Here is a 15,835-nt window from a genome sequence, read left to right as displayed (position 1 = left end):
TCCGCCAACTCTGGCTCACCCTGACATGCTTCAAAGAAGCCCTCTGGACCTCCAGGAACCTGCTGGTGGGGAAGCGCGTGGAGATGTCCACCCAGGCAGCGGCGGAACTGGCTGCAGAGACCCTCGGGTGGTACATCCCACGCGCCATACGGAAGGGGCCCCCCTCCACGTGAAGTGGTCCGGGCGGCAGCGGCCTGGCTGCGCCGGAATGGCTGCCCAGGTCGAGGATCTCCGCTGGGCCCCGGAGGGGGAGGACTCGGTGGCTTGTTCAGCGGGGCAGGTAGAGGCAAGCCAGACAAGCTCATCCCGGTCCTGCACAATTGAGGAACAGAACTTTTAAACGCACTCACACGCACACACTCACACAGCCACACAAGACACATAGCCACATACGCACACACACACACATAGTCACATACACACGTCACATTTTTGAAGACACATTGTAAAACATTCCTTTAAAGATGTCTTAACCAAGTGTACATTCTTTTATGGCTTTTTAACACTGCTGTATTTATTTATGATCACCTTGTTGTTTTAGCTGGCACTTTTTAATTACGATTTCGATTCAGTGCTTTTAAAGCAATTACACCAGTGTTTTAGCGCCCCCTATGCCCTGTAAATAATGTACCTTTTAAATATAAGAAAAGACATGTGAAATGAATTGTTTTTATGAACTGTCAACGGTGAGAACCAATAAATTTTTCTCAATTCAATTCTGTTCTTGTCAGTTTAATATCTGATAGGTCTCCCACGGGGGGGACCAGTTCTTATTAAGCCGATTTTTGCCAACGGGGAGTCGGAACGAGGGCTCGCTCCGTCCGCTCCACGCATCGCCCGGTATTGCAGCTTCTCTGGGGAACGGTGCACTCTTTCTAAGCGTGTCAAAGGGAAACCCTGTGGGGTGAGTGAGTGTGTGAGTGAGTGAGTGAGTGAGTGGGTGAGTGAGTGAGTGGGTGAGTGGGTGAGTGAGTGAGTGAGTGGGTGAGTGGGTGAGTGAGTGAGTGAGTGACAGACAGATTGTATGGCCGGGCGTGATCCTGGCTTTCCATCTCTGGTTGACAATAATCATGATAGAGTAGGTAAGAGGGAGTGCAAGTGCACCTTCCTTTTGTAACACGTTTGCTGCCTGCCTTGAAGTAGTCGATTTCATTCATTTGCAATGTCATGTCATTTGAACGTACTTACTTACTTACTTACCTACTCACCTACCAACCGGTGAGCGCGTTCTTGCTCTGATTGAACCCATAGAGTCAAAGAACTAAGTGTAATTCCATTGCTATTGGCCTCGTTTGGTGGTTCATGTGAATACACTGTTGAGTTCCCCATCTTCCTTTAAACCGTAGGGGACCGTAGGGGAATCAATTTTCAGTTGTTTGGCCACTATTTACCCCCCCCGGCGAGGCGAAGCCCTTTTCGTTTGGCCCGCCGTTTTCCCTCCCTTTTACTTGAAAAAAAAAAAAAAAGTAAAACAAGTTTTTTCACTGACTGACTGACTTACTTACAGGCCGATCTGGTCGTCATAACATGTAATAACACGTATGTCATCTAGGAACCACACCAAAAGCGAGTGCCTGCCTGCCTGCCTGCCTGCCTGCCTGCCTGCCTGCCTGCCTGCCTGCCTGCCTGCCTGCCTGCCTGCCTGCCTGCCTGCCTGCCTGCCTGCCTGCCTGCCTGCCTGCCTGCCTGCCAGGAGCTTGGTCAACCCGAGTTCACAGCTGCCAAAATGCATCCGTTGTTGTGGGTGAAACAACGAGGACCACTTTTGTCAAGGTGTAACCCTAGCCCTACCACTTTTGTCAAGGTGTAACCCTAGCCCTAACCCTAGTAGGTGGGATGATTCGGCAAAATTCGGAACGCTTCACGGATTTGCGTGTCATCCTTTCGCAGGGGCCATGCTAATCTTCTCTGTATCGATCCAATTTTATTAGATGTGCTGCCGTAGCGAGCACAAGACAGGCAGCTGCACCGACCCCTATATATACGGCACGTCACTGGTCGAGTCGTCTCGGGGCGGGGTTGAAGCGCGAGGGAGGGCCGGTCCCCCCCTTCCCCCTGGCCATCCCCTCTGCCCCTCCCTCCCTCCCTCTCTCTGCCCCTATCCCTACTGCAAACCCCTACCCCCGTAGTCCAGTCTAGTCCAGTCTAGTCTCGTCGTTACCGTGGCGCAGCGCAAGGGCACTGAGGGGCCGTGCGCGGGTAGCGTGGATCAATGGGGGTCATCGCTTCTCGGCCTTTTGGCTCAGATCAAGTGTAGTTTCTGTTCTTGTCAGTTTAATATCTGATAGGTCTCCCACGGGGGGGACCAGTTCTTATTAAGCCGATTTTTGCCAACGGGGAGTCGGAACGAGGGCTCGCTCCGTCCGCTCCACGCATCGCCCCGGTATTGCAGCTTCTCTGGGGAACGGTGCACTCTTTCTAAGCGTGTCAAAGGGAAACCCTGTGGGGTGAGTGAGTGTGTGAGTGAGTGAGTGAGTGGGTGAGTGAGTGAGTGGGTGAGTGGGTGAGTGAGTGAGTGAGTGGGTGAGTGGGTGAGTGAGTGAGTGAGTGACAGACAGATTGTATGGCCGGGCGTGATCCTGGCTTTCCATCTCTGGTTGACAATAATCATGATAGAGTAGGTAAGAGGGAGTGCAAGTGCACCTTCCTTTTGTAACACGTTTGCTGCCTGCCTTGAAGTAGTCGATTTCATTCATTTGCAATGTCATGTCATTTGAACGTACTTACTTACTTACTTACCTACTCACCTACCAACCGGTGAGCGCGTTCTTGCTCTGATTGAACCCATAGAGTCAAAGAACTAAGTGTAATTCCATTGCTATTGGCCTCGTTTGGTGGTTCATGTGAATACACTGTTGAGTTCCCCATCTTCCTTTAAACCGTAGGGGACCGTAGGGGAATCAATTTTCAGTTGTTTGGCCACTATTTACCCCCCCCGGCGAGGCGAAGCCCTTTTCGTTTGGCCCGCCGTTTTCCCTCCCTTTTACTTGAAAAAAAAAAAAAAAAAAAAAAAAAGTAAAACAAGTTTTTTCACTGACTGACTGACTTACTTACAGGCCGATCTGGTCGTCATAACATGTAATAACACGTATGTCATCTAGGAACCACACCAAAAGCGAGTGCCTGCCTGCCTGCCTGCCTGCCTGCCTGCCTGCCTGCCTGCCTGCCTGCCTGCCTGCCTGCCTGCCTGCCTGCCTGCCTGCCTGCCTGCCTGCCTGCCTGCCTGCCAGGAGCTTGGTCAACCCGAGTTCACAGCTGCCAAAATGCATCCGTTGTTGTGGGTGAAACAACGAGGACCACTTTTGTCAAGGTGTAACCCTAGCCCTACCACTTTTGTCAAGGTGTAACCCTAGCCCTAACCCTAGTAGGTGGGATGATTCGGCAAAATTCGGAACGCTTCACGGATTTGCGTGTCATCCTTTCGCAGGGGCCATGCTAATCTTCTCTGTATCGATCCAATTTTATTAGATGTGCTGCCGTAGCGAGCACAAGGCAGGCAGCTGCACCGACCCCTATATATACGGCACGTCACTGGTCGAGTCGTCTCGGGGCGGGGTTGAAGCGCGAGGGAGGGCCGGTCCCCCCCTTCCCCCTGGCCATCCCCTCTGCCCCTCCCTCCCTCCCTCTCTCTGCCCCTATCCCTACTGCAAACCCCTACCCCCGTAGTCCAGTCTAGTCCAGTCTAGTCTCGTCGTTACCGTGGCGCAGCGCAAGGGCACTGAGGGGCCGTGCGCGGGTAGCGTGGATCAATGGGGGTCATCGCTTCTCGGCCTTTTGGCTCAGATCAAGTGTAGTTTCTGTTCTTGTCAGTTTAATATCTGATAGGTCTCCCACGGGGGGGACCAGTTCTTATTAAGCCGATTTTTGCCAACGGGGAGTCGGAACGAGGGCTCGCTCCGTCCGCTCCACGCATCGCCCCGGTATTGCAGCTTCTCTGGGGAACGGTGCACTCTTTCTAAGCGTGTCAAAGGGAAACCCTGTGGGGTGAGTGAGTGTGTGAGTGAGTGAGTGAGTGGGTGAGTGAGTGAGTGGGTGAGTGGGTGAGTGAGTGAGTGAGTGGGTGAGTGGGTGAGTGAGTGACAGACAGATTGTATGGCCGGGCGTGATCCTGGCTTTCCATCTCTGGTTGACAATAATCATGATAGAGTAGGTAAGAGGGAGTGCAAGTGCACCTTCCTTTTGTAACACGTTTGCTGCCTGCCTTGAAGTAGTCGATTTCATTCATTTGCAATGTCATGTCATTTGAACGTACTTACTTACTTACTTACCTACTCACCTACCAACCGGTGAGCGCGTTCTTGCTCTGATTGAACCCATAGAGTCAAAGAACTAAGTGTAATTCCATTGCTATTGGCCTCGTTTGATGGTTCATGTGAATACACTGTTGAGTTCCCCATCTTCCTTTAAACCGTAGGGGACCGTAGGGGAATCAATTTTCAGTTGTTTGGCCACTATTTACCCCCCCCGGCGAGGCGAAGCCCTTTTCGTTTGGCCCGCCGTTTTCCCTCCCTTTTACTTGAAAAAAAAAAAAAAAAGTAAAACAAGTTTTTTCACTGACTGACTGACTTACTTACAGGCCGATCTGGTCGTCATAACATGTAATAACACGTATGTCATCTAGGAACCACACCAAAAGCGAGTGCCTGCCTGCCTGCCTGCCTGCCTGCCTGCCTGCCTGCCTGCCTGCCTGCCTGCCTGCCTGCCTGCCTGCCTGCCTGCCTGCCAGGAGCTTGGTCAACCCGAGTTCACAGCTGCCAAAATGCATCCGTTGTTGTGGGTGAAACAACGAGGACCACTTTTGTCAAGGTGTAACCCTAGCCCTACCACTTTTGTCAAGGTGTAACCCTAGCCCTAACCCTAGTAGGTGGGATGATTCGGCAAAATTCGGAACGCTTCACGGATTTGCGTGTCATCCTTTCGCAGGGGCCATGCTAATCTTCTCTGTATCGATCCAATTTTATTAGATGTGCTGCCGTAGCGAGCACAAGGCAGGCAGCTGCACCGACCCCTATATATACGGCACGTCACTGGTCGAGTCGTCTCGGGGCGGGGTTGAAGCGCGAGGGAGGGCCGGTCCCCCCCTTCCCCCTGGCCATCCCCTCTGCCCCTCCCTCCCTCCCTCTCTCTGCCCCTATCCCTACTGCAAACCCCTACCCCCGTAGTCCAGTCTAGTCCAGTCTAGTCTCGTCGTTACCGTGGCGCAGCGCAAGGGCACTGAGGGGCCGTGCGCGGGTAGCGTGGATCAATGGGGGTCATCGCTTCTCGGCCTTTTGGCTCAGATCTTGAGTTTAATTGGTGCAGAGAGCGATCGACTGGCCGGTGGGCGTTACCCTTTTCAGTTGGTTATCCTATCATTTGAGTTGTTTTTGTGTTGTTTTGCATTTTTCACTGACCCAGATTTTGTCTCTGTTTTGTTCACAGGTCTGCAGTCGGGTGCCGGAGCCAGTGCTGGAGGAGGAGTCACTCATCGGAATTTTCCATTCTTCCACTGGCCCAGCCCAGTGCTGGGCCAGGTGAGTGCCTCCAAGGCCAGTACTTTTCCGGTCCCTCTGTGGGCCTTGTCTTGTGCTTGTTTTGTGGTTTTTGTGCTGTGTTCTGTGTTTTTTGTATTAGCCTGTTGTTGCTATTGTTTGTTAGTTGTTCCTCTTGTGTGTGTCCCCCCCCTTTTTTTTAGGGCCTACTTAGTTGTCTTAAGTGTGGTTTTGTTGTTAGTTTGTTAGTTTTTGTGGTTATTGTGGTGTTTGGTGTAGCCTAGCCACCAATTGCCTGATTGGTGGCAGGTGTGTCCAGTTGAGTGTTGTCAGTGTTTGTTTTTTTCCGTTGTCAGTTGAGTCTCCATCTTGTGGCTGTTTTATTGTGTGTCCAAGTGTAGTAAGTGTTGTCTAGTTTTCTCCCTACCCTCCCCCCCCCCCCCTTTTCTTAGGGGCCTATAAGTGTTGTTAAGTGTAAATTGTTCATAGTCTGTGGTTTTAGTGTTGTTTGGTGTAGCCTAGCCACCAATCTCTGATTGATACAAAATCTCTGATTGGTGGCAGGTGTGTCCTGTCGATTGGTGTCAGTGTTTTTCCGTGTACTGTCAGTGTGTTTGTCTCCATCTTGTGGTTAGTTTAATTGTTACCTTAGTTTTATTTTTTGTCCTCAGTCTTGTTAAGTGTTTTGGTTTCATTTTCCCCGGCCAGTCCCTTAATCCCCCTTTGAGAATTTTATTTAGGTGTTGGTGGTAGTTTTTGTATTGTCCAGTTGTTGTTTGTAACCCCCCACTTGTTTTGTAAGTCCCCCCCCTTCCCCCCAACCCCCCCTCCCCCCATCCCTCCCCCCAACCAGTTTGTCTTCCCCTCTCCTCTTGTGTTGGTGCGCCCCCCCCCACCCTCTTGTTACCTCTTGCTGTGTCACCCCCATTCCCTAGTCTAATTGTTGTTGTTGTTGTTGTGCCTCCAGAATGTCGGCCGCCCGTGCCGGCATGAGGAGGCACAACAGTGTCCGTTTCATGTTTAAACTGGATGGTGGTGGGAAGAAACTGGAGATGTCCAGGTTGGACTTCTCCAGGAACCTGCTGCAGAAGGTTTTGAAGTTCTCTCCGGCGGAGCTTAATTGCATCTTAGCCTTGCCCTCCGGGCAGGGTTTCGATGTCAGTTTTAGCTCTGCCAATGCATTGAAAGAATTTTGGACCAGATATGAAAACAGCAGAGAGAAAATTACCTGCTCCTTTGTTTTGGAGAAACTGACTGACAACACACTAAAAGTGGTGATTGTCAGAATGTTTAACGAGACTGTGAACCCTGAAGATATCTGTGTTTGGTTGAGACGGTACTGCACAGTTAAAGGGGCTCCAGTTAGAGTAAGGGATCTGGACGGTATTTGGAATGGGTCTTGGAGAGTACCCATCCAGCAGGTTCCAGATTCTACAGGTTTTGAAGGACTGAGGCAGTTACCCTCAATGATCGTGTTGGGGGAGAACAGGGGCTTCGTACACTACCAGGGACAGCCAAAGTTGTGCAGAAAGTGTATGAAGCATGGGCACCTCGCGGAGGCGTGCCAGGAAATTGTGTGCGGGAAATGTCGGGAGTTGGGGCACGCCTTCGCGGAGTGCCCAAATGGGAGGGCTTGCAACCTATGTGGCGAGCTCTCCCACCTGTTCAGAGACTGCCCTCAGTCCTTCGCTAACAAGCTCCGGACGGTCAGGGCGTCCGTGGAGCAGGCGGGACCAGCCAGAGAAGAGAGGGAAAAGGAAGCGGAGAAGGAGTCGGAAAGGGCGGAGGAGGAGGCGGTGAGAGAAATGATGGTGAAGGTGGCGGAGGGCAAAAGAGCGGAAAAGGAGAGAGAAAGAGCGGTGAAAGAGGTGCAGGAGGAGGAAATGGCACAGAGAACGGTCCCGATTTTAAACATTTTAAACCAGGAGGCCGAGCACGGGAGGCAGGAAGAGCGCGAAGAGGAGGAGGGGGAGAGCCCAGGAGAGGCCGCCAGCGCCTCCTCCTCCTCTGACTCCCGTGACTCGGCCGAAAGTGGCGAAAGCGAGGTTTTAATGCCATGTGGCCAGCTCCCGGCGGTAGAAAGACACAAAGATCTGTCCTTTGACATCGATCACGCTGGGAAGAGGGGGAGGCCCGAAGTGAGCTCTGAAGAGTCAGATTCCTCTTCCAGGGTATTTCCTTCTAGCTCTCCGAACCAAAAGTCTTTTTTAAATGTAAACCTGGTCACATCGTCCCCCAAGGAGAGCTCGGGCCTCCCCCACAAAAAGAAAACCAAGAGCGAGCAAGAGAGTGTCGACATTTCGTAGGTCCGGTTTTAGTGCTTGTTTTAACTGTTGATTATTACCCTCTGCTTTTATTGTTTTATTGGTTTTATTGATCACCCCTTTTAGACCCAACCCACTTCCCTGGTTTTAGTAATGCGCACGTCCCCTTTAACCCCCTTCATCCTTTTTATGGCACTCACAATCACCACTCTTAATGTAAGATCCATTAAGTCAGGTTTTAGAGCCCAGTCCATTTTAACCTTTTTAAGTACTGTACAGACAGATATTGTTTTAATCCAAGAGTGTGGACTGCCTTTTAAAACCTTTTACCAACAGTGGGAGAGCAAGTGGAGCCACGGACCCTCAGTATGGAGCGGATCAAACAACAACAAGAACGATGGAGTGGCGGTTTTAATCAAAAATGCACACATCTTGGTGAAGGGGAGCACAGTTTTACACAACGGACGTATGCTTTTACTGAATTTGAACTTTTTAGGGAAGGATTTTAAACTGATAAATGTGTATGGTTTTAGCAGCAAGAATGAGAGGTGCGACCTTTTAGATGACCTGCAGTCCCACCTGCTAGGGAGGGATCCCCTAGTGGTGGGAGGGGATTTTAACTGTGTTTTATCAAGGAAAGATAGGAAAGGAGCCGGAGAGCTTTTTAAAGTAGACAGATCGTCGGTTTTATTACACGGACTTTGTAGGGATTTTAAATTAGTTGACTGTTTTAGATCCCTGCATCCCAGAGAGGAGGGCTTCACCTGGTCCAGTGGCGATGGTACCAGAGCCTCTCGCATTGACTACGTACTGACCCGGGACGCCCCCCCAACCGATGCTAGATTAACCCCGGTATTCTTTTCGGACCACTGTATGCTCACGTGCACCCTTTCACTAACCTCGGGTGTGACGGTAGGGAAGGGTCTGTGGAAACTGAACTGCTCCCTGTTGGAGGACGAAGTGATAACAGGGTCATACAGGGAGCGGTTCAGGGACTGGCAGACCCTTCAGGACATGTTTGAAACACGAGCACAGTGGTGGGAAATGGTAAAACACAGGACACAGACTTTTTTTAAACGGAAAGGGAGGGAAAAAAGAAAGAAAACAGAGAGACGCATGGTGGGACTGCAGAGAAGGTTGGAAAGGTATTTTAAACTTACACAGGAAGGGTTGGATTTTAACAATGAAATAAGAGAGGTGAAAAAAGAAATGGTTTTAATGGCGGAAGAGGTGAGCAGAGGAGTGATTTTAAGAAGCAAAGAGAGAGACCTGGAGGAAGGAGAAAAATGTACCAGGTACTTTTTTAAGAAAATAATCAGCAGGAGCAATGTTTTAACGGGCGTCAAAGATAAAAATGGGATTTTAAAAACTGACACACAACAGATTACGAAGGTGGTGGAGGAATTTTATGATGAGTTGTTTGAAAAGAAAGAAGTTTTTAATCACGTCATGGACGAGGTTTTAAGCTTTTTAGACAAAACAGTTGTAAACACCGTGCTTTTATCCCAGGATTTTACCCTTTTAGAAATGGACGAAAACATCAGATGTTTTAAAAAAGGGAAATCCCCAGGCGAGGACGGGCTCCCCCTGGAATTTTATCTGACCTTTTGGGATATTTTAAGACACGACCTGTTGACTGTTTTTAAGGACTTTGAACGACTCGACCGACTACCTGACAGTTTTAGAATGGGCATTGTATCCCTTTTATTCAAGAAGAATGACAAAACGGACCTAAAGAACTGGCGACCTATCACTCTTTTAAACGTTGATTGTAAACTTTTTAGCAAGATTTTAACCTCTCGTATGTCTTGTGTTTTAGGGGACTTGATCCACCCGGATCAAGCCTGCGCCATCCCGGGAAGGAGGATCACGGACAGCCTGGTACTGATCAGAGACGCCATCTGTTTTGCGAGAGACAGAAACATTCGGCTAGTAGTCCTAAATTTAGATTTTGAGAAAGCTTTTGATCGGGTCTCGCACCAGTACCTTTTCAAGGTACTGCAAAAAGCGGGTTTTCCGGGGAGATTCCTAGCTTGGGTGGGACTGCTGTATGGGGACATTACCAGCAAAATCCTTGTTAACGGGTTCTTATCCAAAGCAGTGGAAGTTAACTGCGGCGTCCGTCAGGGGTGTCCCTTATCCCCCTTACTCTATGTCTGCTGCATAGAGCCGCTGGCGCAGGTCTTGAGAAGGGACCAACTCATTTGTGGGTTGGGGATCCCGGGGACTGGGGGACTGACTGCCAAGTGCATTTTATACATGGACGACATCAACGTTTTATGCACTGACCTTTTATCTGTAGACAGGACCCTGGACCGGACTGACTGGTTTGGCCTCGCCTCGGGTGCCAAGCTTAACAGGGACAAGACAGAGGGGAGACTTTTCGGACCGTGGGGTGGGACAGACATGACTAGGCTTCCCATGACGACGACCCAGACCGACCTCCGCATCCTCGGGGTACATTTCGACCGGGAGGGGGGAGGGAGCGGAAACTGGGAGGGCTTACTGACAAAAACCCGACAGAAACTGACGTTCTGGGGACTCAGACGACTGACAATTGAGGGCAAGGTTTTAATCATTAAAGCAGTGATTTTACCCTTGTTCTTATTGATCTGTTCTGTTTTTATCCCCCCCAGACCCATTCTTTTAGCCCTTGACAGGATGGTGTTTTATTTCATCTGGGGGTCCAAGTGGGAGCGTGTGAAAAGAGAAGTGGTTAAGAGAGCCCCACGAAACGGAGGGAAGGGACTCCCGGATTTTAAAGTGTTCTTCGGTAGCCGGTACACCGCACTCCACCTGGCACTGGCGACGACCCCATCCGGAAACCACAAGACCGCGGCCCTGACCAGATTCTGGATGGGGTCCTACCTCAGGCACCTGCAGTGGATCCCGAAAGACCTGAGGACGCCAGTGTCTTTTAACCTCCCCCCGGCCTACCTTTTTATTAAGACGTTTTTAAAGACACACATTTTAGAGAAAGAACCACTCACCGTTTTAACCAAACACCGCTCTGTTCTCTCTCTTGTGCAGGAACGGGAGGAAGTGAGCCGAGTGCGCCGACTCGCCCTGGGTGAGTCGGCCACGGTCTGGCGGAACGTGAGCCACCCTGCCCTGCTGAACAAGCACCGAGACCTCTCCTGGATGGTGGCCCATGAGATCCTCCCGGTCAGAGCCGTCATGCACTCCCGGAGACTGGCGACAACATCCAGGTGCCCGCGGCCGACTTGTGGCGGAGAGGAGACCGTGAGGCACCTGCTCTGGGAGTGCAGTGCCGCCCGGGACCTGTGGATCCTGGCGGGGCCCCTGATAACCCCGTGCCTGCCGGCAGGGGAGGTCCTCAATGCACAGCTGGTGCTCTACGGGGTGAGCCAGAGGACCATGACATCTGTACAATTCCGCCAACTCTGGCTCACCCTGACATGCTTCAAAGAAGCCCTCTGGACCTCCAGGAACCTGCTGGTGGGGAAGCGCGTGGAGATGTCCACCCAGGCAGCGGCGGAACTGGCTGCAGAGACCCTCGGGTGGTACATCCCACGCGCCATACGGAAGGGGCCCCCCTCCACGTGAAGTGGTCCGGGCGGCAGCGGCCTGGCTGCGCCGGAATGGCTGCCCAGGTCGAGGATCTCCGCTGGGCTCCGGAGGGGGAGGACTCGGTGGCTTGTTCAGCGGGGCAGGTAGAGGCAAGCCAGACAAGCTCATCCCGGTCCTGCACAATTGAGGAACAGAACTTTTAAACGCACTCACACGCACACACTCACACAGCCACACAAGACACATAGCCACATATGCACACACACACACATAGTCACATACACACGTCACATTTTTGAAGACACATTGTAAAACATTCCTTTAAAGATGTCTTAACCAAGTGTACATTCTTTTATGGCTTTTTAACACTGCTGTATTTATTTATGATCACCTTGTTGTTTTAGCTGGCACTTTTTAATTACGATTTCGATTCAGTGCTTTTAAAGCAATTACACCAGTGTTTTAGCGCCCCCTATGCCCTGTCAATAATGTACCTTTTAAATATAAGAAAAGACATGTGAAATGAATTGTTTTTATGAACTGTCAACGGTGAGAACCAATAAATTTTTCTCAATTCAATTCTGTTCTTGTCAGTTTAATATCTGATAGGTCTCCCACGGGGGGGACCAGTTCTTATTAAGCCGATTTTTGCCAACGGGGAGTCGGAACGAGGGCTCGCTCCGTCCGCTCCACGCATCGCCCCGGTATTGCAGCTTCTCTGGGGAACGGTGCACTCTTTCTAAGCGTGTCAAAGGGAAACCCTGTGGGGTGAGTGAGTGTGTGAGTGAGTGAGTGAGTGAGTGAGTGGGTGAGTGGGTGAGTGAGTGAGTGAGTGACAGACAGATTGTATGGCCGGGCGTGATCCTGGCTTTCCATCTCTGGTTGACAATAATCATGATAGAGTAGGTAAGAGGGAGTGCAAGTGCACCTTCCTTTTGTAACACGTTTGCTGCCTGCCTTGAAGTAGTCGATTTCATTCATTTGCAATGTCATGTCATTTGAACGTACTTACTTACTTACTTACCTACTCACCTACCAACCGGTGAGCGCGTTCTTGCTCTGATTGAACCCATAGAGTCAAAGAACTAAGTGTAATTCCATTGCTATTGGCCTCGTTTGGTGGTTCATGTGAATACACTGTTGAGTTCCCCATCTTCCTTTAAACCGTAGGGGACCGTAGGGGAATCAATTTTCAGTTGTTTGGCCACTATTTACCCCCCCCGGCGAGGCGAAGCCCTTTTCGTTTGGCCCGCCGTTTTCCCTCCCTTTTACTTGAAAAAAAAAAAAAAAAAAGTAAAACAATTTTTTTCACTGACTGACTGACTTACTTACAGGCCGATCTGGTCGTCATAACATGTAATAACACGTATGTCATCTAGGAACCACACCAAAGTGCCTGACTGCCTGCCTGCCTGCCTGCCTGCCTGCCTGCCTGCCTGCCTGCCTGCCTGCCTGCCTGCCTGCCTGCCTGCCTGCCTGCCTGCCTGCCTGCCTGCCTGCCTGCCTGCCTGCCTGCCTGCCTGCCTGCCTGCCTGCCTGCCTGCCTGCCTGCCTGCCTGCCTGCCTGCCTGCCTGCCTGCCTGCCTGCCTGCCTGCCTGCCTGCCTGCCTGCCTGCCTGCCTGCCTGCCTGCCTGCCTGCCTGCCTGCCTGCCTGCCTGCCTGCCTGCCTGCCTGCCTGCCTGCCTGCCTGCCTGCCTGCCTGCCTGCCTGCCTGCCTGCCTGCCTGCCTGCCTGCCTGCCTGCCTGCCTGCCTGCCTGCCTGCCTGCCTGCCTGCCTGCCTGCCTGCCTGCCTGCCTGCCTGCCTGCCTGCCTGCCTGCCTGCCTGCCTGCCTGCCTGCCTGCCTGCCTGCCTGCCTGCCTGCCTGCCTGCCTGCCTGCCTGCCTGCCTGCCTGCCTGCCTGCCTGCCTGCCTGCCTGCCTGCCTGCCTGCCTGCCTGCCTGCCTGCCTGCCTGCCTGCCTGCCTGCCTGCCTGCCTGCCTGCCTGCCTGCCTGCCTGCCTGCCTGCCTGCCTGCCTGCCTGCCTGCCTGCCTGCCTGCCTGCCTGCCTGCCTGCCTGCCTGCCTGCCTGCCTGCCCTGCCTGCCTGCCTGCCTGCCTGCCTGCCTGCCTGCCTGCCTGCCTGCCTGCCTGCCTGCCTGCCTGCCTGCCTGCCTGCCTGCCTGCCTGCCTGCCTGCCTGCCTGCCTGCCTGCCTGCCTGCCTGCCTGCCTGCCTGCCTGCCTGCCTGCCTGCCTGGAGCTTGGTCAACCCGAGTTCACAGCTGCCAAAATGCATCCGTTGTTGTGGGTGAAACAACGAGGACCACTTTTGTCAAGGTGTAACCCTAGCCCTACCACTTTTGTCAAGGTGTAACCCTAGCCCTAACCCTAGTAGGTGGGATGATTCGGCAAAATTCGGAACGCTTCACGGATTTGCGTGTCATCCTTTCGCAGGGGCCATGCTAATCTTCTCTGTATCGATCCAATTTTATTAGATGTGCTGCCGTAGCGAGCACAAGACAGGCAGCTGCACCGACCCCTATATATACGGCACGTCACTGGTCGAGTCGTCTCGGGGCGGGGTTGAAGCGCGAGGGAGGGCCGGTCCCCCCCTTCCCCCTGGCCATCCCCTCTGCCCCTCCCTCCCTCCCTCTCTCTGCCCCTATCCCTACTGCAAACCCCTACCCCCGTAGTCCAGTCTAGTCCAGTCTAGTCTCGTCGTTACCGTGGCGCAGCGCAAGGGCACTGAGGGGCCGTGCGCGGGTAGCGTGGATCAATGGGGGTCATCGCTTCTCGGCCTTTTGGCTCAGATCAAGTGTAGTTTCTGTTCTTGTCAGTTTAATATCTGATAGGTCTCCCACGGGGGGGACCAGTTCTTATTAAGCCGATTTTTGCCAACGGGGAGTCGGAACGAGGGCTCGCTCCGTCCGCTCCACGCATCGCCCCGGTATTGCAGCTTCTCTGGGGAACGGTGCACTCTTTCTAAGCGTGTCAAAGGGAAACCCTGTGGGGTGAGTGAGTGTGTGAGTGAGTGAGTGAGTGGGTGAGTGAGTGAGTGGGTGAGTGGGTGAGTGAGTGAGTGAGTGGGTGAGTGGGTGAGTGAGTGAGTGAGTGACAGACAGATTGTATGGCCGGGCGTGATCCTGGCTTTCCATCTCTGGTTGACAATAATCATGATAGAGTAGGTAAGAGGGAGTGCAAGTGCACCTTCCTTTTGTAACACGTTTGCTGCCTGCCTTGAAGTAGTCGATTTCATTCATTTGCAATGTCATGTCATTTGAACGTACTTACTTACTTACTTACCTACTCACCTACCAACCGGTGAGCGCGTTCTTGCTCTGATTGAACCCATAGAGTCAAAGAACTAAGTGTAATTCCATTGCTATTGGCCTCGTTTGGTGGTTCATGTGAATACACTGTTGAGTTCCCCATCTTCCTTTAAACCGTAGGGGACCGTAGGGGAATCAATTTTCAGTTGTTTGGCCACTATTTACCCCCCCCGGCGAGGCGAAGCCCTTTTCGTTTGGCCCGCCGTTTTCCCTCCCTTTTACTTGAAAAAAAAAAAAAAAAAAAAAAAAGTAAAACAAGTTTTTTCACTGACTGACTGACTTACTTACAGGCCGATCTGGTCGTCATAACATGTAATAACACGTATGTCATCTAGGAACCACACCAAAAGCGAGTGCCTGCCTGCCTGCCTGCCTGCCTGCCTGCCTGCCTGCCTGCCTGCCTGCCTGCCTGCCTGCCTGCCTGCCTGCCTGCCTGCCTGCCTGCCTGCCTGCCTGCCTGCCTGCCTGCCTGCCTGCCTGCCAGGAGCTTGGTCAACCCGAGTTCACAGCTGCCAAAATGCATCCGTTGTTGTGGGTGAAACAACGAGGACCACTTTTGTCAAGGTGTAACCCTAGCCCTACCACTTTTGTCAAGGTGTAACCCTAGCCCTAACCCTAGTAGGTGGGATGATTCGGCAAAATTCGGAACGCTTCACGGATTTGCGTGTCATCCTTTCGCAGGGGCCATGCTAATCTTCTCTGTATCGATCCAATTTTATTAGATGTGCTGCCGTAGCGAGCACAAGACAGGCAGCTGCACCGACCCCTATATATACGGCACGTCACTGGTCGAGTCGTCTCGGGGCGGGGTTGAAGCGCGAGGGAGGGCCGGTCCCCCCCTTCCCCCTGGCCATCCCCTCTGCCCCTCCCTCCCTCCCTCTCTCTGCCCCTATCCCTACTGCAAACCCCTACCCCCGTAGTCCAGTCTAGTCCAGTCTAGTCTCGTCGTTACCGTGGCGCAGCGCAAGGGCACTGAGGGGCCGTGCGCGGATAGCGTGGATCAATGGGGGTCATCGCTTCTCGGCCTTTTGGCTCAGATCAAGTGTAGTTTCTGTTCTTGTCAGTTTAATATCTGATAGGTCTCCCACGGGGGGGACCAGTTCTTATTAAGCCGATTTTTGCCAACGGGGAGTCGGAACGAGGGCTCGCTCCGTCCGCTCCACGCATCGCCCCGGTATTGCAGCTTCTCTGGGGAACGGTGCACTCTTTCTAAGCGTGTCAAAGGGAAACCCTGTGGGGTGAGTGAGTGTGTGAGTGAGTG

At 52.4% G+C, this 15,835-nt stretch overlaps 9 non-coding genes and 2 pseudogenes across 9 annotated transcripts; 6 read left to right on the top strand and 5 right to left on the bottom strand.

Annotated features, from left to right (window-relative positions):
- Nucleotides 1-696: 696 nt before the first annotated feature.
- Nucleotides 697-875, top strand: LOC146273811 (U2 spliceosomal RNA; annotated as a pseudogene).
- Nucleotides 876-1,845: 970 nt separating this feature from the next.
- Nucleotides 1,846-1,952, bottom strand: LOC146273810 (U6 spliceosomal RNA). Its single transcript, XR_014766811.1, has one exon. It is a non-coding gene; the product is annotated as a U6 spliceosomal RNA (small nuclear RNA).
- A 269-nt stretch (nt 1,953-2,221) lies between these two features.
- LOC146273809 (U2 spliceosomal RNA) lies at nt 2,222-2,418 on the top strand. Its single transcript, XR_014766970.1, has one exon. It is a non-coding gene; the product is annotated as a U2 spliceosomal RNA (small nuclear RNA).
- A 964-nt stretch (nt 2,419-3,382) lies between these two features.
- On the bottom strand, nt 3,383-3,489 carry LOC146273808 (U6 spliceosomal RNA). The gene has a single exon (XR_014766810.1). It is a non-coding gene; the product is annotated as a U6 spliceosomal RNA (small nuclear RNA).
- Nucleotides 3,490-3,758: 269 nt separating this feature from the next.
- LOC146273807 (U2 spliceosomal RNA) lies at nt 3,759-3,955 on the top strand. The gene has a single exon (XR_014766969.1). It is a non-coding gene; the product is annotated as a U2 spliceosomal RNA (small nuclear RNA).
- Nucleotides 3,956-4,878: 923 nt separating this feature from the next.
- LOC146273806 (U6 spliceosomal RNA) lies at nt 4,879-4,985 on the bottom strand. Its single transcript, XR_014766809.1, has one exon. It is a non-coding gene; the product is annotated as a U6 spliceosomal RNA (small nuclear RNA).
- A 6,840-nt stretch (nt 4,986-11,825) lies between these two features.
- Nucleotides 11,826-12,005, top strand: LOC146273805 (U2 spliceosomal RNA; annotated as a pseudogene).
- A 1,649-nt stretch (nt 12,006-13,654) lies between these two features.
- LOC146273804 (U6 spliceosomal RNA) lies at nt 13,655-13,761 on the bottom strand. Its single transcript, XR_014766808.1, has one exon. It is a non-coding gene; the product is annotated as a U6 spliceosomal RNA (small nuclear RNA).
- Nucleotides 13,762-14,030: 269 nt separating this feature from the next.
- Nucleotides 14,031-14,227, top strand: LOC146273803 (U2 spliceosomal RNA). The gene has a single exon (XR_014766968.1). It is a non-coding gene; the product is annotated as a U2 spliceosomal RNA (small nuclear RNA).
- A 983-nt stretch (nt 14,228-15,210) lies between these two features.
- On the bottom strand, nt 15,211-15,317 carry LOC146273802 (U6 spliceosomal RNA). The gene has a single exon (XR_014766807.1). It is a non-coding gene; the product is annotated as a U6 spliceosomal RNA (small nuclear RNA).
- Nucleotides 15,318-15,586: 269 nt separating this feature from the next.
- Nucleotides 15,587-15,783, top strand: LOC146273801 (U2 spliceosomal RNA). The gene has a single exon (XR_014766967.1). It is a non-coding gene; the product is annotated as a U2 spliceosomal RNA (small nuclear RNA).
- Nucleotides 15,784-15,835: the final 52 nt, after the last annotated feature.

This window comes from Hypomesus nipponensis, chromosome 9, assembly GCF_054491055.1.
Source record: "Hypomesus nipponensis isolate SF chromosome 9, ASM5449105v1, whole genome shotgun sequence".
Lineage (NCBI taxonomy): Eukaryota > Metazoa > Chordata > Actinopteri > Osmeriformes > Osmeridae > Hypomesus > Hypomesus nipponensis.
The sequence above is the reverse complement of the archived record's forward strand: the minus strand, read 5'-3'. Positions and strand labels throughout refer to the sequence as shown.